The following is a 23,474-nucleotide window of genomic DNA, read 5'->3' as shown; positions in this document are numbered from 1 at the left end:
CCTCAGTATGGTGGATGAACCCCCCCGCCCCCACCTGAGCTTGATGGTCCCAGGTCGATCTCACACTGTTGTGTTGGCTGCAAAACTCTCACGCCAGTGGGTCTCAGCTTGCTGGTCTTTGGGGGTGGGACCCGCCTAGCCAGATCACTTGGTTCCTTGCCTTCAGTCCCCTTTTTTTCAGGGGAAGAAGCAGTTTTGTCTTGCCAGCGTTAGCTAAAACAGCTGCCCAGTTTTGTGCTGGAAACCCGCAGCACTGGTATTGGCACTGGCGGGAATCTCCTGGTCTTTGGTCTGTAAAGACCATGGGAAAAGCGCAGTATCTGAGCTGGAGTGCAGGAGTGTCTGGAAAAGTCCCCAGTGGCCTCCTTTAGGCCGGAGGGGGAGTTCTCTGGCCCCTTGCACTTCCTGGGTGAGGCAACACCCCACCCTGCCTCGGTTTGCCCTCCTTGGTCTACATCCACTGTCTATCCAGTCCCATTGAGATGAACCTGGTACCTTGGTTGGAAATGCGATCACTCACCTTCTGTGTCACTCTCACTGGGAACTGCACTCTGGAGCTGTTCCTATTTGGCCATCTTGGCAGAAGTCTCTAGATATAATTTTAATATTGATATTAGTTGAGTTGTAGTCAAAGAACATACTGTTTATGATTTAAAGTCTACTACGCTTATCGAAATTTGTTTTATAGTCCATCTTGGTGAATGTTTTACGTGTACTTGAAAGGAATGTGTTTTCTGCTGTTATTGAGTGTTATGTTCTGTAGAAGCCTAGGTCGGTTTGGTCAATGGTGTTGCTTAAGTCTTCTATATCTATTCCTGTGTACTTGTGCTACCACTTACTAAAAGAGGAATTTTAAGGGCCTTTACATCTCCAATACGTTCGTAGGTTTTTTGTATTTTTCTTATCAGTCAGGCTCTGTAATTAGGCAGATACATATTTAGAATAGTTATATATATATCAATACATACAGTTTTTGTTTTTGTTTTTTTTTTTTTTTTTGAGATGAAGTCTGACTCTTTTGCCCAGACTGAAGTGCAGTGGTGTGATCTAGGCTCACTGTAACCTCCACCTCTCAGGCTCAAGCCATACTCCCACTTCAGCCTCCCGAGTAGCTGGGACCACAGGCATGCACCATCATGCTTGGCTAATTTTTGTATTTTTTTGTGGAGATGGGGTTTCACTATGTTATCCAGGCTGGTCTTGAACTCCTGAGCTCAAGCAATCTGCCTGCCTTAGCTTGCCAAAGTGCTTGAATTACAGGCATGAGCCACTGCACCTGGCCATCTTTTCTTAATGAATTGGCTTCTTTATCTTTAAGAAGTATTTCTTTTTATCCCTGGCAATACTTCTTGTTCTAAAATTTATTTAATCTAATGTTAATATAGGCATTTTAGCTTTCCTTTGATTAACATTTTTTCTTATTTTAACCCTCTATGTCTACATATAAAGTGAGTTTCTTCTTGTAGACAGTATGTAGAGTCTTTTTAAAAAATCAGTCTGACAATCTCTACTTTTTGATTATTTAAACAACTTGTATTTAATGTAATTATCTATATGGTTAGGCTTACGTGCATCATATTTTGTTTGTTTTCTGTTTGTCTCAATTGCTCATTTTTCCTCTTTTTCTTTTCCTGATGTCTTTTGGATTTATTTTCTCTGATTTTGTTTTATCTTCACTAGGCTCGTAGGCTCCCTGCCCCCAACTTTTTTTAAAGGTAATTGCTCTAGGACATAATACACACATACACACACACACACAAACATACACGTATATTTTCACTTTTCAGTCTATTTTCAAATATTATACCATTGTACATGTTGTATAAAAATGTTAGAGAAGTATATTTACTCTTTCTTTGTGCTACTGTTATATATTTTATATTTTAAATTTACTTCTACATATACTATAAGTTCTATAATTTATTTTCTTACTATCAATAGTCAATTATCCTTTAAAAGGTAACTTTGTAGCTGGCATGGTGGCTCACGCCTGTAATCCCAGCACTTTGGGAGGCCAAGGCGGGTGGATCATTTGAGGTCAGGATTTCAAGACCAGTCAGGTCAATATGGTGAAACCTCATCTCTACTAAAAATACAAAAATTATCCAGGCATGGTGGTGTATGCCTATAATCCCAACTACTTGGGAGGCTGAGGCAGGAGAATCACTTGAACTGGGGAGTCAGAGGTTGCAGTGAGCTGAGATCATACCACTGCACTCCATCCAGCCTGGGCAACAAAGCAATACTCCAGCTCAAAAACAAAAAAAACAAAAAAACAAAAACTTTGTACGGCTTGGTGCCGTGACTCACACCTATAGTCCCAGCATACTTTGAGATTTCAAGTTGAGGCCAGAGTTAGAGACCAGCCTGGCCAACATGGTGACACCCCATCTCTAATAAAAAAAAAAATTAGCTGGGTGTGATGGTACATGCCTGTAATTCCAGCTACTCAGGTGATTGAGGTGAAAGAATTCCTTGAACCCTGGAGGCAGAAGTTTCAATAAACCAAGATCATGCCACTGCACTTCAGCCTGGGTGACAGAGTGAGACTCTGTCTCCAAAAACAAACAAAAACTTTACAGAAATATAATTTATGTAAAATCAAATACATTTATTTATTTATTTGATAAAGGATCTTGTTCTGTCACCCAAGCTGAAGTATAGTGGTGCAATCATGGCTGAGTGCAGTCTCAACCTCTCGAATACTCATGTTTAAAGCATATAATTTACATATTATGGTGTTTTTTTTTTTTTTTTTTTTGAGACGGAGTTTTGCTCCCGTTACCCAGGCTGGCGTGCAATGGCGCGATCTCGGCTCACTGCAACCTCCCCGTCCTGGATTCAGGCAATTCTCCTGCCTCAGCCTCCTGAGTAGCTGGGATTACAGGCACGCGCCACCATGCCCAGCTAATTTTTTGTATTTTTAGTAGAGACGGGGTTTCACCATGTTGACCAGGATGGTCTCGATCTCTTGACCTCGTGATCCACCCGCCTCGGCCTCCCAAAATGCTGGGATTACAGGTGTGAGCCACCGCGCCCGGCCATATTATGTTTTTTAAAAAATAGAGATGGAGTCTTGCCATGTTGCTCAGGATGGCCTCGAACTCCTGGGCTCAAGTCATCATCCCACCTCAGCTTCCCAAAACCCTCCATGTTAAATTTCTTATTTATTTATTTTAGAGATGGAGTCTCACTGTCTTGCCCAGGCCGATCGCAAACTTCTGGTCTCAAGTGGTCTTCCCACCTCAGTCTCCCAAACTGCTGGGATTTTCAACATGAGCCCCACCACACCCGGCCCATACTAAGGTGTTTTTTTTTTTTTTCTTTTCGTGACAGAGTCTAGCTGTGTTGACTGGAGTGCAGTGGCACGATCTTGGCTCACTGCAATCTCTGCCTCTTGGGTTCAAGTGATTCTCATGCCTCAGCCTCCCGAGTAGCTGGGACTTTAATTTAGGAAAAGAAATTAACATTTATTGAGCATGATCTTGGCTGCACAGGCTGACAACAAGCAATCCTTCAGTCAGCCAATGATGGTTTTGTTTTTAAATTCACACTAGGCAACTTGTGAACTTGCCGTTTCCTTAGACCACTCTTTCTCCTTATGAAACTGAGAGTGACTGTGAGAGGCCCCTTAGACATCACTATGCTCTTGCCTCAGAGAGAGACGCGTTAGTGTTATGGCTCCCAAGGGACTGGATCCACTTAGAATTAAAGCTCCTTTATGAACTCCAGGACCCTCTGGAATTTATTAGGTTGCCACATTCCACATCCTAGGCCACTGTATGTGATTAGCCTGACTCTCTTTTGCTTCGACTTCTCTACAGAATCCTGCTTTTATACTAGAATATCAAAACTCTAATTTTCTCCTAGCAGAGCAGGCACTTGGGGCAGATTCTATTGCAGGAGAGAGGAAAAAGGCTAGTCTGATAGGCAAAGCATAGTCTTTGGTGGATGGTGCATATGGGGTGTAGGAGGTTAGGCAGTTGGCCATGCCACGGAGGTCCAACGAGAAGTAACAAGTGGAATGCTGGCAACAAGTGGGGCTCCAGAGGGCAAGCCCCACTGCAGATCTAGACAGGCGGCCGGCAGCCTGCATTAAGAGTGGCTGACAACACAGAGGAAATCAAGATTAATCACTCTCCTGGGCACCATATTCTCTATCCCAGGTGTCCTACCTATCATTGGCTCCTGGGATTCAGAGTTTTGGAATGCATGATCATTGGCAGTTGGTGGAACCTAAATTATTCATGCATTCTTTGACTTCACAGCTTGTGGAAACCACAGTTCCATTCTTTACACTTTTTATAAAAGCTTTGTTTGCATTTGAACAGGGGAATCTCACTGACTAAGGTTAAAACTAGGAATAGTAAGAGGAATTCAGGGAGGGGACATCCAGAGTTTTCTCCCTTATGCAGTATTAATCTTAAAACATGTTTAGGGATAAATAATGAGTCAAGAAATAGATATATAAACAGATTGCTTTTTCTTGAATAAGCATGCGTTTCATCTACTGTCAGCGTTTGATTGCTCTGGGAGTTGTGCATAAGCATCACTGAATTTCCCCAGCATCTAATAATTATCCATTCATGAGTCTGTCCCCCACACCAGACTGAACTCTTTGTGGATAGAAACTGAGTCTTATTAATCTCTGTATCTCTGGCACCTAGCAGTGATGAATGGTAAAGGTTCATCCTTTCCTTACCAAGCATGTGCGGTTCCAGAAGTCATTTAAATTAGAAATTCCTTCACAGCAAACATCATGTCTTTCTTTTCTAGTGAAAGTAGGAAGTAGCTCGAAACAGCACTAACAGGCATTTAGTGACTGTTGATGATGCTAATGATGACATCTAGTTTCCATGGCAACATGCACTTATCCTCATAATGTTTCTTGGATTATGTGAAATTTGAAAAAATATATGTATTTCTTTCCACATTGTGAGGAAATCTTTTGTATTACAGTATTTCTTGTACCTCCTCTTTTAAAAAATATGTTTATTGTAAGTAGTTGAATCAATTATCTACATACTGTGGATTACAATGATGTCAAGTTTAGGAATGGCACTGGGAGCTTAGAAATGGTATTGCAGAGCGGGAGAAGCAGAGAATAAGTTGTTAAAAATATATGGATGGCAAACCCATTTTTAGCACATGTTTTCTTTTTTCTCCCTTTATCTCCCTACTCTGATCCTCATCAACTCAACTAAATCCAGCTCTCTTTAAACCTTGAAATCACTTCAATTTCTGCATGGACCACAGTGAAAACTGTGAAAGGGGGATCTAAAAAGCTGTGAGGGGGGAATCTATTTCTAGAACGTGTCCATCTAGGATAGATACTCAGCTGGCGGGCACCAATGCGACTCTCCAGTTGTTAAATACTGAAAAGCTTTCCGACTGATTGTCACTCTCACTTCTGTTCATCAGCTAGCCAGGGCTCTTCTCTGGGGACAGTGTCAGTTAACAACCTTTTATTCATTCTTCTAAAGATAGTCTAATATTGTTTAGACAAATATCGAAATATGTGTTCTTTTTTCTCCACAAATGAGAGCTTAGTATTCATATTGCTTTGCACCTTGCTGTTTTTACTTATCAGTGTATCCTAAAGATCCTTCTGTATCAATGAGATAGAAGTCTATCTCATTTAATAGCTAGAGAAGATTTTATCATATGGATGACCTATGTATTATTCAGCTTTTGCTGGGTAACAAACCATCACAAGATAGCAGCAGCATATAGAAATAAGCATTTCCTTCTCTCTCATGCATCTGTGGGTGGGCTGGGCCTGCTCTGTTTCTGATGGCAGGTTGATAAACCAGCTGAGGTGGTGTTGCTTCATATGGAGGGGCGGTCAGTACTAGGCTACATGATTCTCACGACAATGGCAGATACACAAGTAAATGAGGTCAATCATCTAAGTGAATTTTAAGCCTCAGCTCACATAACATCTGCTAATATCTCATTGGCTAAAGCAGTTTACATGGCCAAACCCATAGTCAAGAAGTGAAAAGTTCACTTTACCTACCTGCAGGACATGGCTAGGTCATAGATAAATAATCTTACTGCGGGTGATAGGATTGGGACCAATAGTCCAATCTACCATAAATCCTGATTCTTTAAACCTATTTTATTATCAACTCTATTGATAGACATTTAATTTGTTTTTACCTTTTGCTTTTTTACATACTTTAAATTAATTCCAACTTTGAACTCCCATTCCACTAAGATGATGAGAATTCACTCTGTCATTATTAAGACTCACCCTTGGTCAGATGCAATGGCTCACACCTGTAATTCCAGCACTTTGGGAGGCTGAGGTGGGTGGATCACCTGAGGTCAGGAGTTCAAGAGCAACCTGGCCAACATGGTGAAACCTGTCTCTACTAAAAATACAAAAAATTAGCCAGGCACAGTGTCACGCATCTGTGGTCCCAGCTGCTCAAGAGGCTGAGGCAGGGGAATCACTTGAACTTGGGAGATAGAGAGGTTGCAGTGAGCCATGATCGCACCACTGCATTCCAGCGTGAGTGACAGAGTGAGACTTTGACTCAAAAAAAAAAAAAAAAAAGACTTACCCTTGCCTCAGTGTGGTTCCCTGGCATCAGGATCATATGCAGGTCAAATATCAGAGAAGCTTCTGATTCTTCGTTCTTGGTCCCTTTTGGTTACCATGAAGGCAGGTCCAGGGAACATAACCTTTTTAGGACCTGTGACACTATTTCCAGTCACGAGATTCTTTGGCAAGGCTCAGACCTTGTGCTTCAAGTTCAATCTCCAATAACAGTCATTCTTCCCACAAATACCTTGACATTACTTAGATGTGGGTTAGCAAAAGTAGAATTTTTTGGGACACGTTTTTTAGAAAAGGAAAATCATATACTTGGACTCCTTTTTATTTTCGCAACAGAGCATGTTAGGCACTTTTACTGCTGCAGAAATATTAAGACGGGATTATAGGGAAAGAAGGTAAGATCTTCTATAAGTTTGCTCAGGGTATACACATATCTATATGCTGGGTGAGTTTCTCAGTGTATGAGAAGAATATTGCAACATAGCAATATGTCCCCTCCCCGTCCGCCTCCTTTCCCCCTCCCTTCCTCCCTCTCTCTCTCTTCTCCCCTCCTCTGTCCCTCTCTCCTTCCCTCTCTCTTTTTCCTTTTTCTTTCGTTTTCTGTCTTTTTCAAAAGTATGAATAGATTTTATTCTTAATTGTAAATGTCTTATAATTCTTAAAAGGCCAAAAATGAACTGGAATAATGAGGAAAAGAAGATCCGGAACAGAACTAGCTAGAGCAGACTCACCCTCTATCCATTCTACTAAGGAGAGGTTGGTAGATTACATTAAGCTCACATGCATGCTCTTTAAAGGTTGATATGCACATATCATCTTTTTTCCCCAGTTTCCAGTGGCTTTAATTGCTCTAGAAAATAATGATAATCCTGTTGCCTCCAAGTCAGTGGAATGAAGAGCTGTATCAAGGGACACATCAAGCAGTGCTGCAGGAGACTGCTGCTGTGTCCACCCCTGATTCATAGGCCCAGCCATAGGCACAAGACTTGTAGTCAGCTGGTTCTTTGGGCTAAAACCATGGCTGATTTCTTCTTCAGCACTTTTTACTGAGTCACTGCCATGAATGATGTTCCTGCCCACCTGAATGCGGGTCTTTTATTTCTAAATCTCTAGACCTAGGATAATTCAAGGCAAAGTGAGTAGGCTCTTAATTAATTCTTTCGAATAAATGAATGAAGTAGCCCCAGTAATGCCTGGGACTCCTTATGTTCAAGTTCTACCTCTACTGGAACTGTTCCAATACATTGGAGAAATGCGATGTTAAAACTTAGATCTGAGGAAAAGAGTCAGAACATGTCGCATTGCGAAGAGGTCCAAGTCTAAGAGGAAGCATCTGCCTCAGGTCTTGGCAGATTTCCTTGTCTCCCTCTAATCTGTTCTTTTATCCAACAGATGTCTAAGTACTGCAACCTCAAGATGATTAATAACTCAGGACTGGAGAGGGGAGTATTTTTGTACTTTTTACCAGTACTTTGGAATCAGATCTTTCCATCTCAATGTGTGACATCAATTTTGTTTTCTTCTTTTGAGGTGTATACTTATATAGGTTTAACTATGAATAACTGTTAGGAATTTGTAATCAGTAGTTTCAGAAGAAGTGACAGATGGGCTAGTATCCCAGAAACCAGAAAAGAAGAATGGGGACCAGGAATCATAGCAAGTATAGAAAACATTTAGGAAAGGAAAGTAGTTGGTGTAGAGGAATCAGAAAACAAGAAAAAATTCTGCAGCCCAATGTGTTGAGGTCACCTTTGGTTCATCTCCTTATTGACGTAGGCAGTGATTGTAAGCATCTGACCATGACACTTTGAGAGACCTTGGAATTATTGTAAGGGAATTGAAACCCAAATGAAAACTCGTATTTTCTCAATCACTAGTAGTAAAAATACAGTAACTGGCATATGAGGGTTTCCATACTTAACGGATTGGGAATTGGCCGGATACAGTGGCTCATGCCTCTAATCCCAGCACTTCAAGAGGCTGAGGCAGGTGGATCACCTGAAGTCAGGAGTTCAAGACCAGCCTGGCCAATATGGTGAAACTCTGTCTCTAATAAAAAAAATAAAAAAATTAGCTGAGTGTGGTGGCACATGCCTGTAATCCCAGCTACTCAGGAGGCTGAAGCAGAAGAATCGCTTGAACCTGGGAGGCGGAGGTTGCAGTGAGCTGAGATCACACCACTGCACTCCAGCCTGGGTGACAAAGTGAGACTCCATCTCAAAAAAAAAAAAAAAAAAACCCAGAAACAACAACAAAACGATTGGGAATGGATTTTGAACTAGTAGTATTTACCCTGGGCTGGAAGTGCTAGTTTTACATTTATATATAGTATCTTGTAATGTACAAAGATAATTTACTTACACTAATTTATTATATTCACCATAACTTTGTAGGGTAAGATGGGGAGGTATCATAATTTTTCAAACACAAAACCGAGACTTAGGTTGTGACTTGTGTATGGTTTCATGACTTGAATCAATTCAGTTGAGACAAGCTTGCAAATTCCGTGGATCTTAATTCAGTCCTTTATACTACAAATATTTTTTTTTCCTTGTGGAAGAAATATATCCAGAATGAAGGACAGGGAAATATGGGACTATAAATAAAATATATGCTTCTTAGGAACCAACAAAAAAGAACAGGGCTAGGAGCAAGGCTGGGTATCATCTGGGTTGACAGCTGTATCACAAACTAAGGTATTCTGGAAATAAGACTTGGTTGTGAGTGAGTAAAGGTACATGATGGCCAACCATAAACAGGTGTGCTTTAACATTTAACAGGCTCTCCTCATTCTTTAAGAAGTGCTTTCTTTTTTGCATTCAAGAAAGATCCAGAATTATTTTCTTGATTTATTTTGAGAACAGATATAGGAAATAATTTAAAAGATTATATTCCCAAGGTCTCAGGTTTAAGAATGAACTTTGAACTTCCATGTAAGTACCAAACAAAGGAGCATATGTGACATACATTTAATTAAAAAATTGAGTGCCTTTCATGAATCACTAGAATATTTATAGCTCGGCAGTGGTTGATTCCTATAATCTTAGTTCATTGGGAGGCCTAAGTGGGAGAATTGCTTGAGTCCAGGAATTTGAGACCAACCTGTGCAACATACTGAGACTCCATTTCTACAAAAAGTAAAAAAAAATTAACCTGGTGTGGTTGCACGTGCCTGTAGTCCCAGCTGCTTGGGAGGCTGAGGCAGGCGGATTCTTTGATTCCAAGAGTTCAAGGCTGCAATAAGCTATGATTGCATTACTGCACTCCAGCCTGTGCAACAGAATGAGACTATGTCTTAAATAAATAAATAAAAGAGAATATTTACTCTCTAGGCAGTAGCATGGTAAAGAATGCATAATTCCTGCAGAGAAATCTGTATCTATCAGATCCAAATTGTGTTAAAGTAAGCATTTAAAAATTGATCATAATCTCCTGTTTAGCTCAGTTAAAAGGGTAAGAAACATTGACCCACAGAGAAATGGATAGTCTATGGAAGTCTTCCAAGTAGCTATAATAGAAATAACTATGATTTATTGATTGTTTATTATGGGCTAAGTAGTCTATTAAACACTCTATCTACTATCTATATTAATTATTAGAAAATTCCTATTAAGGATTCACAATTAACTCAGTTTTTACAAATAAGTTACAGTTTAAATAAGGTAAATGACTTGTCCAAAGTCATATAGGCAAAATGTGGTAGGAAGCTGAACAAGATTTTGTACTCAGAGATACCTGAACTTAAAATATATACTCTTAACTTTATGCTAGGCACTCCTAAAATGAGCTATATACAGTGTTCCCCAGAAGTCTCTGGAATTCAAGGTCTGACTATTGTGTATAACTTGTCTGATTATTTTTTATTTTTGAGACAGAGTCTTGCTCTGTTGCCCAGGCTGGACTGCAGTGGCGCGATCTTGGCTCACTGCAACCTCCGCCTCCCGGGTTCAAGCGATTCTCCTGCCTCAGTCTCCTGAGTAGATGGGACTACAGGCGCGTGGCACCACCCGTCTAATTTTTTGTATTTTTAGTAGAGACGGGGTTTTACCACGTTAGCCAGGATGGTCTCGATCTCCTTACGTCATAATCCGTCCACCTCGTCCTCCTAAAATGCTGGGATTACAGGCGTGAGACACTGGGCCCGGCCACTTGTCTGATTTTTTTAGCTGCCAATTCTGTAACCTCCATCTAAACCAAGAAAGTTTGGCTGCATTCTCTTTATTAGTCACTAGGTGGAGCCAGTGCACTAAAAAGCCATCATGCTTTTTGGAGACCAGGCAGGATTTATTCTAGGAAGTCAGGGGAAGTCAGCAAAGGCTGGTTTTGATTGGAAAAGTGCTAAAAAGATTACTCCCTCTGACAGCTGGCTTTTTTTCTTTTCTGGATAATGTAGATGAAGAGGAAGATGAGAGATCTCCGGAGGTGTAGAGAAATGCTAGAGCCAAGAGCTATGTGGGATGAATGCATAATCAACCAATTTTGTTCTTTCGCAGGAGTGGTTTCAATAATCTGATGTGTGGCTGGGTTGTGGGTTGTGGACGCAAAGCACAATAGCCCCCTGCCCTGAATGGTCTGTCTTCCCTTAGAGACCCCAGGCTTTCACGTTGTATAATACTGGGCATGTGCAGATGGCCCCACATCTAGTTTCTCAAATTTCTAAAATGACAATAACGATGATGATAATTGTTATTATGTTAGCAAACATGCGCGTGGCACTTTGCAGTTTCTTGATCCCTTTCACTTGCATTTGTTATTGAGGCAAGTGGACCTCCTGTCAGGGGATAGAACTTCGTGGGATAAAGGGAGGGGATAAGGGCAGGATGGAGTGGGGTGACGCTTTTCCTCTATGTCCAGGAAGCGTTCTCCAAAACGGAATGAAAGGATCTCTCTCTCCTCCTCCCATGCTTCTCTCTCTCTCTCTCTCTCTCTCTCTCTCTCTCTCTATATATATATATATATATATATATATATATGTTCACATGACTAGCAAGTCCCAAATCCATAGGGTAGACCAGCAGGCTGGATACCCAGGGAAGGGTTGATTTTTGTAGCTTGAGCCTGAAGGTAGTTTGCTGGCAGAAAATTCCATTTTCCTTAGGGGATCTCAGTCTTTTTCTTAAAGATTTCAACTGATTAGATGAAGCAAAGCCACATTATGGAGAGTAACTGCTTTACTCAAAGTTTACTTATGTAAACGTTAATCTAGTCTAAAAATACTTTCACAGAACCTCCAGATGTGTTTGAACAAATATGTAGGTGCTGTGGCCTAGCTAAGTTGACACATAAAATCAGCCATTGTAGGTAGATAACAAATTCTATACTGGGCTTGAGGGGAAAATAGAGTTACTGTTGCTGTCTCTGGTAGGGTTCAGAGATGTTAATTTCTTTCTTTTTTTTTTTTGAGATAGAGTCTTGCTCTGTCACCCAGGCTGGGTTGCAGTTGCGCGATCTTGGCTCACTGCAGCCTCCGCCTCCCTGGTTCAAGGATTCTCCCATCTCAGCCTCCTGAGAAGCTGGGATTGCAAGTGTGCATCACCATGCCCAGCTAATTTTTGTATTTTTAGTAGAGATGGGGTTTCACCATATTGGCCAGGCTGGTCTTGAACTCCCGGCCTGAAGTGATCTGCCCACCTCGGCCTCCCAAAGTGCTGGGATTACAGGCGTGTGCCACTGCGCCCGGCCCAGAGCTATTAATTTCAACTCTAGCAGAAGCAATCTACTCACCCTTTCTCCTGTCCCTGAAAGCTTGATGAGTTGGCAATGCTATTCTGGATAATTGTACAAGATGTTTTTATATAAAAAATCAAGAATTCTATAAAGCATGACTTTCAACCATATCATCTGTGTTCTGATTATAAGGTGGCTCTGAGATTTCTTTTAAATTTTTTTTTCTTTTTTTTCTTTCTTTGTGTTTTTTTTAGAGACAAGGTCTTGCTCTGTTGCCCAGGCTGGAGTGTAGTGGCATGATCATGGCCCACTGCAGCCTTAACCTCCTGGGTTCAAGCAATCCTCCTACGTCAGCCTCCCAAGTAGCTGGAACTATGGGTATGATGAGTCTTCATGCCTGGCTAATTTTAAAAACTTTTTATTTTGTAGAGACAGGGTTTCACTATGTTGTCTGGGCTGGTCTTGAACTTCTGGACTCAAGGGGTTCTTCTGCCTCTGTGTCCAAAGCGCTGAGATTACAGAGGTGAACCACTGTTCCTGGCCCTGAAGTTTCTTTTTTATATAAGTACTTTGAAAAGGCATTGAATGGGCTGGGCACAGTGGCTCATGCCTGTAATCCCAGCACTTTGGGAGGCCGAGGTGGGCGGATCACCCGAGGTCAGGAGTTCGAGACCAGTCTGGCCAACATGGAGAAACCCCATCTCTTAATTAAAAAAAAAAAAAAGAAAGAAAGAAAAGGCATTGAATGAATAAAGTGCCTTTCAAGTAAAGTGTAGAAGCATCCAATGTTATTTCTGAAAGTGTCCCTAGAGATTTCCCCATTTTACAGATAAATGGAGACATAGAAGGGTGAAGTGACGTATTCAAGGTCATATAGGTGTTTAATGAGAAAACTGGGACCAGGACGCAGGTCTTCTGCCTGCAGTGTCATCGTTCCTGTTGCAGCATGCTACCGCCATATAAAATGCAAGGAGAATCACTTGGACTGCAAATGTTCAACCAGCTGTGCTGTGCCAAATGTGTCTAAACGGGCTCAACCGAAACAGGAAATGTCAGTCTCGAGTTGGGGAATGGTTAATAAAAGAGAAAAATATGAAAATGTTGAATCTCAGTCCTTCTCTGTGAGCTAGAGATATTAACTTTAATAAACCTCTGCTAGACTGTAGCAAAAGGTGGGAGGGATATGATGGAGGCTTCGGTTCCCATAAGCCTTAGGTTTAGTGATGTCACTGTACTATCTGAGTAGAGTGCTGTCACATCTTAGCAAGTGACTTTGTGACCTCAGCAAACTGAGGTATCCCAGGAAAACAGTACTACAAAGGTCCTATCTATAAAAGAATAAGACGATTTCTGTAATTCTACAAATAAATCTAAGTGGGAGCTACAGATTGGCGGCAATGGAGGCCTAGTCGGTCTCTTCAGCCAGGGGATTTTGGCACTCCATGCTGCCCACCAGGAACCCTATTTAGTAAGTTGGGGGAAATAACAAAGATGACATTGGAATTAATATTTGGGCTCTTGGAGAAAATGTGTTACCATTCAAGTATCTTGCAATTATTAGCCCCAAGGGAACTAATTAAAAAATGCTGTAAGTGAGAGACCTGAAGGGGATGGAGAGAAAAGAGATGCTGCTAACAGTCATAAAAGTAGTGAGGAAAGAGTAGTTTCTCATATGAAGTGAAACATCATTGGCTGGATGGAAGGGAGAGCAGTGTTCAGGCTAGTGAGTAGAACCATGAGGTCAGTGTAACAGATGTGGGGTAGAGACAGGATGAGTGACAGTGGTGATGGTGGAGCCATCCAATGTCAGCAGGAATTGGTCAAGTACAGCACCAGCTGCAGATTTTTGTTCACCAAATTCAATTTGATTAGTTGGAAACCATTTACCAAGTTCCTGGTATATGCCAGGTGGAGGGTGCAATATTTTAAATGCAATCCTAGAGAAAAATTTAAGATACACAGGAACTACACAGAGAAAGGACGTTCAGTTTATTGGAGAATGAGACAGTATAAGACAAGACGGTCTAGATGTATTACTGAACTGGGTTTTGAAGAATGAATAGGCATTTTCTTTCTTTCTTTTCTTTTCTTTCTTTTTTTTTTTTGAGATGGAGTCTCACTCTGTTTCCCAGGCTGGAGTGCAGTGGTGTGATCTCGGCTCATTGCAACCTCCGCCTCCCAGGTTCAAGTGATTCTTCTGCCTCAGCCTCCCGAGTAGCTGGGATTACAGGTGTCCACCACCACGCCCAGCTATTTTTTTTTTGTAGTTTTAGTAGAGACAAGGTTTCACCATCTTGGCCAGGCTGGTCTTGAACTCCTGACCTCAGGTGATCCACCTGTCTGAGCCTCCCAAAGTGCTGAGATTACAGACGTGAGCCATGTGCTCGGCCTATGAATAGGCATTTTCTAAGTATGGGCTAGGGAATCCACTTTCACATTGATTTACTCTCAAGTTAGTCTTGACTGTAGGCTGGGAGCTCAATGGTAGCTTTTTTCCGAAGTGAATGATCCAAGCACTTCAAGCAGAGGCTGCATCACCCTTTATAATCTAGCTTAAGAAGTCACATAGCTCACTTCTACCATAGTCTTTTTTTTGAGATGGAGTCTCACTCTGTCTCCCAGGCTAGAGTGCAGTGGCATGATCTCGGCTCACTGCAACCTCTGCCTCCCGGGTTCAAGCGATTCTTCTGCCTCAGCCTCCCAAATAGCTGGGATTATAGGCACACACCACCAACCCAGCTAATTTTTGTATTTTTAATAGAGACAGAGTTTCACCATGTTGACCACGCTGGTCTTGGACTCCTGACCTCAGGTGATCCGCCTGCCTCAGCCTCCCAAAGTGCTGGGATTAGAGGTGTGAGCCATTGCACCTGGCCCGTAGTCTTAAACTAATCCAGATTCAAGGGTTGAGAACATAGACTCTACATCGCAATGGGGAGAGTGTTAAGTCACATTGTAAGGCGATATTACTGTGACCACCTTTGGAAAATACAATCTGATAAAGTAGTGAAGTATCATGTAGGAGTGAACTATCATGGTCTGTTCAAGAAATACATCATAATACCGGTATTTTCTCTTCCCCCTCCTCCTCCCCACTCCCCCCCACCTCCTCCCCCCACCTCCTCCTCCCCCCTCCTCCCCCCTCCTCCCCCCTTCTCCTCCTCCCCCTCCTCCCTCCTCCCCCTCCTCCCCCATTCTCCCCCCTCCTCCCCCTCCTTCCCCTCCTCCCCCCTCCTCCTCCCCCATCACTCTCCCGACCCCTTCCTCCTCCTTTTCCCCAGTAAGCAACGTAGTTTTTCTTGTGTTTATGGGAGACAAGGATTCACATAGTAAGTTGATTAAGGTAAATCTCTCAAAATTTTTGAAACTCAATGTTTAATTTTTTAAATAAGAATAATCACACTTCCATTGTCCACTGTCAGCATGCTTTTGAGGGTCAAGTGAGATAATTCCTGTAAAAATCACTTGAAACTGATAAAGCACAATTTATGTTTATTCAACCATCTACTCATTTATCAAATATATATTAAACATCTACACTGTGTCAAGTCTTTTACTATGGGATAAGCCCAATATAAGTAATTATTGGTTCTCTGAGGAGCATTCCTAAATGTAATTTTTTAAAGCAATGCCAGTGAATTAGAATCTCCACTCTCTTAAAAATGTTTAACTGGTATATGCAAAGTAACTGGTCACCAAAGGCAACTCTCTTATTTTAATGTTCAAATTTTCTGTTTGTTTCATCTTATTCATTAAATTTAAAACTCTTCCTTCAATACATTCTCAGAGCAATTCTACTTCCTACAATAGCAACACTATTCTTAAAATAAGCTCAAATAACCTGCTTTATTAGATTTGTCACAAATAACAACTTATCTGCTCTATTTGGCCAGAATTGTAGGTTTGTTACCACAGTGTTTTCTTAGTGTTATATATTTTTCAGTGGATGTTTTCCAACATATTCTTGGGTTCATGTTATAGTACAGCCTTACTCAGCTTATAAACAAATTGAGAATTAATTACTTACATTTTATTTAAGCAACAGTCTTGTAGATGTGTAGTATGAGTTACAGTAGCCGAGATAGCAAATCCTACACCATTCCATTGTCTTATTAATTACCAAACATCATCTATACCTAACATCAAACACATCCCTCACTTATACATTATTAAAATTCTAAGAAATGTTATTGCAGCTCAGTTTAAGATTGCTACATGAATAAATCTTTGTCAGAAGAACCTCTAGGCAGGTGTATTGTATAGTGACTAAGGGAGGAGTTTAGCCATTACTTTAGAGGAATGAGATAGATTAAAAAAAATTTTTTTTGAAACAGGGTCTTGCTCTATTGCCCCAGCTGGAGTGCAGTGGCATGGTCATGGCTCACTGCAGCCTCAACTTCCCAGGCTCAAGTGATCCTTCCACCTCAGCCTCCTGAGTAGCTGCAACTACGGGCACATACCACCACGCCCAGCTAATTTTTTGTAGAGATGGGGTTTCACTATCTTGCCCAGGCTGGTCTCAAACTCCTGAGCTCAAGCAATCCACCCACTGTGGTCTCCCAAAGTGCTGGGATTACAGGTGTGATACACCGTGCCCTGTCAAGAGTGGGTTTTTAATTATGGTTCTATAGATACTTGCTGTGTGACCTTAGGCAAATTATTTAACTTCTTTAAGTCTTAACTTTTCCATCTCTAAGATGTATACAATGATACATATTTATAGAGCTGTTACTAAGAAAATGAAAGAAATAATGCATGTGAAGCCATTGGTATAATTCCTTGCATAAGATCTCCACAAATATTGGTTTTAGTATCTATGTTATTTTGACTACGTTGAGGTGAAGAGGTACTATCTAGTTCTTTTTTCTTTTTCTCTGTTTGAACTTACAGATTACTTGTGATAACAATTTGTATCTATTTCATATAAAATTAGGTTCAGCTGTGTTACAGATGCCTAAAATAACAGTTTGGCTTTAAAAATATAGATTTTTTTTTTTCCTTTTCCAAGTAAAAGGAGGTAGGCTGACCAGGGGTGGTCTGATTTTTCTAATTTCAAAATTTTCTAAGAATCCAGAATTCTTAGTTTGTGCTTCTGTTATCTTTAGGCCGTGACCATTATCCTCATGATTCCAAATGCTAGCTATAGCTCTGGTCACTAAATTCACATTTTAAGAAGTAGTGTGTAGGAATGCTTGAAGAAAGTGGATGCAGAAGGCAGAGGGTACCAGATGGTGGCTTTTAAAGGAGGTCTTCAAACCACGTGGTATCTCCATGTATATTCCATTGTCTAGAATTAGTCACGTGTTCAGACCTAGCTGCAATGCAGGATAGAAAGTGTATTCTTGATTCTGAGTGGACATTTGCTTAGCTGAGAATTGCAAATCTGTTTGCAAATCTATAAAAGAATTGGGAGCAAGCATCCTGGGGGATACTGGCACACATCTCCACGTTATGCAACTTGTTTTTAAAACTGACTCAACTCATTGTGGTGTAAATCTGAATGACTGATTTGTCCAATAACTTCCAATAACTTTTCTCTGCCAAATCACCACTTTATCTTGGGAACCAGCTCCCCTAATGATGGTTCAGTCTGATTTCTTTTACCTTGGTCACTTTGGGCTATTCAGAATAGTCTCATTCCAGTTTGTGAGCTCTAGTCCTCTTCATTTTAAAACATTATCTTAATCTCTTCCTGCTGCTATAACAAAATACCTGATACCGGATACTTTATAGATAACAGAAATATGTTTTTCACAGTTCTGGAGGCTGGGAAGTCCAAGAACAAGTTGCTGGCAGATTTGGTAGAAAGTAGAATTGCTCTGAGAATGTGTTCAATAAAGAGTTTTAAATTTAATAAAGAAGGAGAAACAAGCAAAAAATTTAGAATAAGACAGTTGCTTTTGGTGACCAATTACTTTGTATATACTGGTTAAACATTTTTGAGAAAGTGGAGATTCTGCTTTCTACAATAGCAACACAAATAAGCTCAAATAACCTGCTTTATTAGATATATCACAAATAACAACTTATTTGCTCTGTTTGGCCAGAATTGTAGGTTTGTTAGTACAGCGATTTCTTAGCATTATATATTTTTCAGTGACTGTTTTCCAATATATTCTTGGGTTTACATTATAATACAGCATTACTCAGTTTATAAGCAAATTGGGAATTATTTACATTTTTAAAAACAACAGTCTTATAGGCGTGTAGTATGAGTTATAGTAGCCAAGATGGCAAATCCTACAACTTTCTGTTGTCTTACTCATTACCAGACATCATCTATACCTAACACCAAACAAGTCTCTCAGATTTGGTATCTGGTAAAACTTTTCTCTCTGCTTCCAAGATGGTGACCTGTTGCTGCATCTTTTGATGGGGACAAACTCTATGTTGTCACATCGCAGACGAGTTATATAGGGGCAAACTCACTTCCTCAAGCCCTTTTGTAAACACCAAATCTCATTCACAAAGGTGAAGCCCTTATTACTTAATCACCCTCCAATGGCCCCACTTTCTAATACCATCACCTTGGGTATTAGGTTCTAACATGAATTTTGGAGGGATGCATACATTCAAACAGTGACAAACATCTGTCTGATGCTTAATTCAAAGCTCTCTTACTCCTCTCTCTGGTTCAGGTTCCAGGGGCCTAGGAGAAAGGAGTGAATCCCCTTTAATTATCAGGCCCAGCGAGGCATTGAATTGTGACAGTGTGTGACAGCAGCCATGTTTCACTCTCCTTCGAGCTAAATCATTACATCTTAAAGCCACCTGCTCTATGCACTGTAGACTAACTGATGCCAAGTAGCCATAACATGCCATGCACTGGACACAATAACTCATATGCTATAGTTCAACAGTGTAAAGCCAATCACTAACCAATGTTAATTCTGTACATCAGTGGGAATTCCTGTCAAACAACTTTGTATCGGCCCACTCCTTCTCCCCTTTTGCCTTTAAAAACCTACTTGTAACAAAGACCAAGTAGAAGCACTCCCCAAGGCAGCATAAATGTGTGTCCCAGGCAACCATCCTCAACCTTGGCCCAGATAAACTCTCTGTTAATTGTGCCTTCATTTCTTTCTGTAGGTAAACACGGTGGCTGTCATCACCTGCTCTTTCCATCTCTCTTTTTCCTCCATTGCTTACCTCCCTGAGACTGAGTCAGGAACAAGGCTGAGGGATACAGATGGTGGCACCTGCCCACCTTTCTTTTTGTCATTCTCACTGGCTGGCTGGTTGCTTGAAGGGTAGTGGTTTGCTGGTGGTAGTAGTGGAAATGAGTTTAGGTGCTGCTGATGGGGCTCCATCCCAGGTGCTCTGTTGGCATTGGTATTGAGGACATCTGCCCTCCAAGGTGCCCTACTCAGGGTCTGCCGCCAATTGTGGCATCCATCTTCTGCAGCCTCAAGAAACAGAGACCCAGGGGGACCATCTGTGCCCCTCCTCCATCAAGCTATACCCCTGACCTCCTCCATCAAGCTATACCCCTGAGCCTGCTCCTTGGTGCTCCTTCTCTTGCTCTGGGGCAGGTCAGCAAGCCCAGTGGCCTTAGGTGGCATCAGCTTCTTATTCTCTTCCTCTTCCCTCTCCTTGTCCTCTTCCTCCTCCTCTTCCTTCTTCTTCCTATATGTTTGCATTATTTAATTTTAAAATTTCAACTTGTATTTTAAATATAGAGGGTGCACGTGCAGGTTTGAACCCAGGTAGTGAGCATAGTAGCCAGTAGGTAGTTTTTCAGCTCACACACTCTTCACTTGCCTCACTTCTCTAGTTGTCCACAGTGTCTGTTGTTCCCATGTTTAGTCCATGTGTATGCAAAGCTTAGTTCCCACTAATGAGTGAGAACAAGTGGTATTTGGTTTTCTGTTCTTGCATTAATTCACTTAGGATAATGGCCTCCAGCTCCATTCGTGTTGCTGCAAAGGACATGATTTCATTCTTTTTTATGGCTGTGTAGTATTCCATGGTGTGTACCACATTTTCTTTATCCAGTCCACCATTGATGGGTACCTAGGTTGATTCCATGTCTTTGCTATTGTGAATAGCACAGCGATGAACATACTGGTACATGTATCCTTTGGTGTAATTATCTATTTTCCTTTGGGTGTATGCCCAGTAATGGGGTTATGGGGTCAAATGTATCTCTGTTTTAAGTTCTTTGAGAAATCTTCAAACTGCTTCCTACAGTGGCCACACTAGTTGATATTCCCACCAACAGTATCTAAGTGTTCCACTTTCTCTGTAGCCTTGTCAGCATCTATTGTTTTTTGACTTTTTTTTTTTTTTTTTTTTTTGGGAGGGAGTCTTGCTCTGTCAGCCAGACTGGAGTGCAGTGGCACCATCTTGGCTCACTGCAACCTCCATCTCCCAGGTTCAAGCGATTCTTCTGCTTCAGCCTCCCAAGTAGCTGGGATTACACATGTGCACCACTATGCTTGGCTAATTTTTTTCTTTTTTTTTTTTTTTGAGACAGGGAGTCTTGCTCTGTTGCCAGGCTGGAGTGCAGTGGCACAATCTTGGCTCACTGCAACTTCTGCCTCCCAGGTTCAAGTGATTCCCCTGCCTCAGCCTCCTGAGTATCTGGGATTATAGGCATGTGCCACCACACCCAGCTAATTGTTTGTATTTTAGTGCAGAAGGGGTTTTGCCATGTTGGCCAGGATGGTCTTGATCTTCTGACCTTGTGATCCACCTGCCTCGGCCTCCCAAAGTGTTGGGATTATAGGCGTGAGCCACTGTGCATGGCCATTTTTTGACTTTTTATTAATAGCCATTCTGGCTGGTGTGAGATGGTACCTCATTATGGTTTTGATTTGCATTTCTCTGATGATTAGTGATGATGAGCATTTTTTTCATATGTTTGTTGGCCTCTTGTATGTCTTCTTTTGAGAAGTGTCTGATCATGTCCTTTGCCCATTTTTTAATGGGATTAATTGGTTTTTTGCTGGTTGATTTTAATTTCATATAGATTCTGGATATTAGATCTTTGTCAGATGCATAGTTTGTGAATATTGTCTTCCATTCTATAGTTGTCTGTTTACTCCGTTGATAGTTTCTTTTGCTTTGCAGAAGCTCTTTAGTTTAATTAGGTCCCACTTGTCAATTTTTGTTTTTGCTGCAGTTGCTTTTGGGGACTTAGCCAAAAGTCATTTGCCTTAGGCTTGTTAAACATACAACTGGGGCAAGCCATGTCCCCTTCCTTTCTTTTTTTTCTTATTGCGGTAAAATATTTATAAACAAACATTGCCATTTTAACTCTTTTTGAGTGACAATTCAGTGGCCTTAATTACACTTATTGTACAACCATCACTATTATTTATTTTCCAAACTTTTTTCATCACTCAAAGAGAAACTCTTTACCCATCAGGTAATAACATCCCATAGCTTCTCCCCCAGTCCTCTGGTAACCTATAATCCATGTTGTAGCTTTATGAATTTGTCTATTCTGGAAATCTCATTAAGTGTCATACAAGTGGAATTTGTCTAGCTGATTTCATGTAGCATAATGTTTTCAAACTTCATGTTGTAGCATGTATTATAAGTGCATTCTTTTATGGCTGAGTAACTTTCCATTATATGTATATACCATATTTTGCTTATCCACATCTTTTGGCTATTGTGAATAATGCTGCAAAGAACATTGCCCTACAGGTATTTGTTTGAGTCTCTGTTTTTAGTTCTTTTGTGCGTATACCTAGAAATAGAATTGTTGGGTTTTGTGGTAATTTTGTGTTTATTTTTTGAAGAACTGCCAAACTGTTTTTCATAGCATCTGCACCACTTAACATTCCTGCAATGTACGAGGGTTCTAATTTCTCCACATCCTCACCAACACTTATTTTCCACATTTTTGATTATAGCTGTCCTAGTAGGTGTGAAGTTGTGTTTCAGTGTGGTTTTGATTTGCATTTCCCTGACGGCTAATGGTGTTGCTCACCTCTCATGTGTTTATTGGCCATCTGTATGTCTTCTTTGGAGAAATGTCTATTCAAGTCCTTTACCCATTTTTTAATTGGGCTGTCTTTTCTTTCCCCACTCTTTCCTTTTTTTCTTTTCTTTATTTTTGAGACAGAGTTTTGCTCGTGTTACCAAGGCTGCAATGGTGCGATCTCGGCTCACCACAACCTCTGCCTCCTGGGTTCAAGCGATTCTCCTGCCTCAGCCTCTTGAGTAGCTGGGATTACAGGCATGTGCCACCATACCTAGCTAATTGTGTATTTTTAGTAGAGATGGGATTTCTCCAGGTTGGTCAGTCTGGTCTCGATCTCTGGACCTCAGGTGATCCACCTGCCTCGGTCTCCCAAAGTGCTGGGATTATTGGCATGAGCCACCGTGCCCAGCCTCTTTTCTTTTTTTCAGCTACCATAGAGAGAGAAGAAAGAGGAAGACTTCTCTTTACCTTCTCAAGTCTCTGGTCTCTCTTTGTCTTTTTTTTTTTTTTTTTGAGATGGAGTCTCACTCTGTCACCCAGGCTGGAGTGCAGTGGCGCCATCTCTGCTCACTGCAATCTCGGCCTCCTGAGTAGCTGGGATTACAGGCACCTGCCACCACACCCGGCTAATTTTTGTATTTTTAGTAGAGGCAGGGTTTCACCATGTTGGCCATGCTGGTCTCAAACTCCTGACCTCAAGTGATCCACCAGCCTCGGCTTCCCAAAGTGCTGGGATTACAGGCATGAGCCACCTCTTATGACTATTTGCTGGTGAATCAGTTCAGGTTCTCTTGTCCCTGGGGTGGGGGGCGTGGGTAGTGGATGGGAGGCTCACAGCAAGAAATAGACTTTAAAAACTGTTCCCAGTAGGCTGAGCTTAATGGTGCATGCCTATGAGCATTTTGGGAGACTGAGGTGAGAGGATTGCTTGAGCTCTGAAGTTTGAGATCAGCCTGGGCAACATAGCGAGACCTTGTTTCTACAAAAAATACAAAAATTAGTTAGGTGTGATGGCATGCACCTGTAGTCCTAGCTATTCAGGAGGCTGAGGTGGGAGGATGACAGGCCAGGAGGTCGAGGCTACAGTGAACTGAGATTGTGCCACTGCACTCTAGCCTGGGAGTGAGACCCTGTCTCAAAAACAACAGCAAAACCGTGTTCTCAGTAATCTCCCCTAGAGGCTGAAAAAGATCTTAGTCAGATATTATACGAATCTGTTTCATTTATGCATAGAATAATTCAGTCTTAGAACAGGAAGGGACCATGGAGTTTATCATGTCCAAATCCATCATTTTACAGATAAGGCCT

The 23,474-nt window shown here is 41.3% G+C and overlaps 1 pseudogene; it reads right to left on the bottom strand.

The window, feature by feature from the left end:
- The window catches only part of LOC135275350 (non-histone chromosomal protein HMG-14-like), a 32,405-nt pseudogene extending 12,533 nt beyond the window's left edge, over positions 1–19,872 (bottom strand).
- Positions 19,873–23,474: the final 3,602 nt, after the last annotated feature.

This window comes from Aotus nancymaae, unplaced genomic scaffold (genome assembly GCF_030222135.1).
Source record: "Aotus nancymaae isolate 86718 unplaced genomic scaffold, 86718_ANA_hifiasm-v0.15.2.pri h1tg000016l, whole genome shotgun sequence".
Classification (NCBI taxonomy): Eukaryota; Metazoa; Chordata; class Mammalia; order Primates; family Aotidae; genus Aotus; species Aotus nancymaae.
Note: the sequence above shows the minus strand (reverse complement) of the source record. Positions and strands in the feature narration are given on the sequence as shown.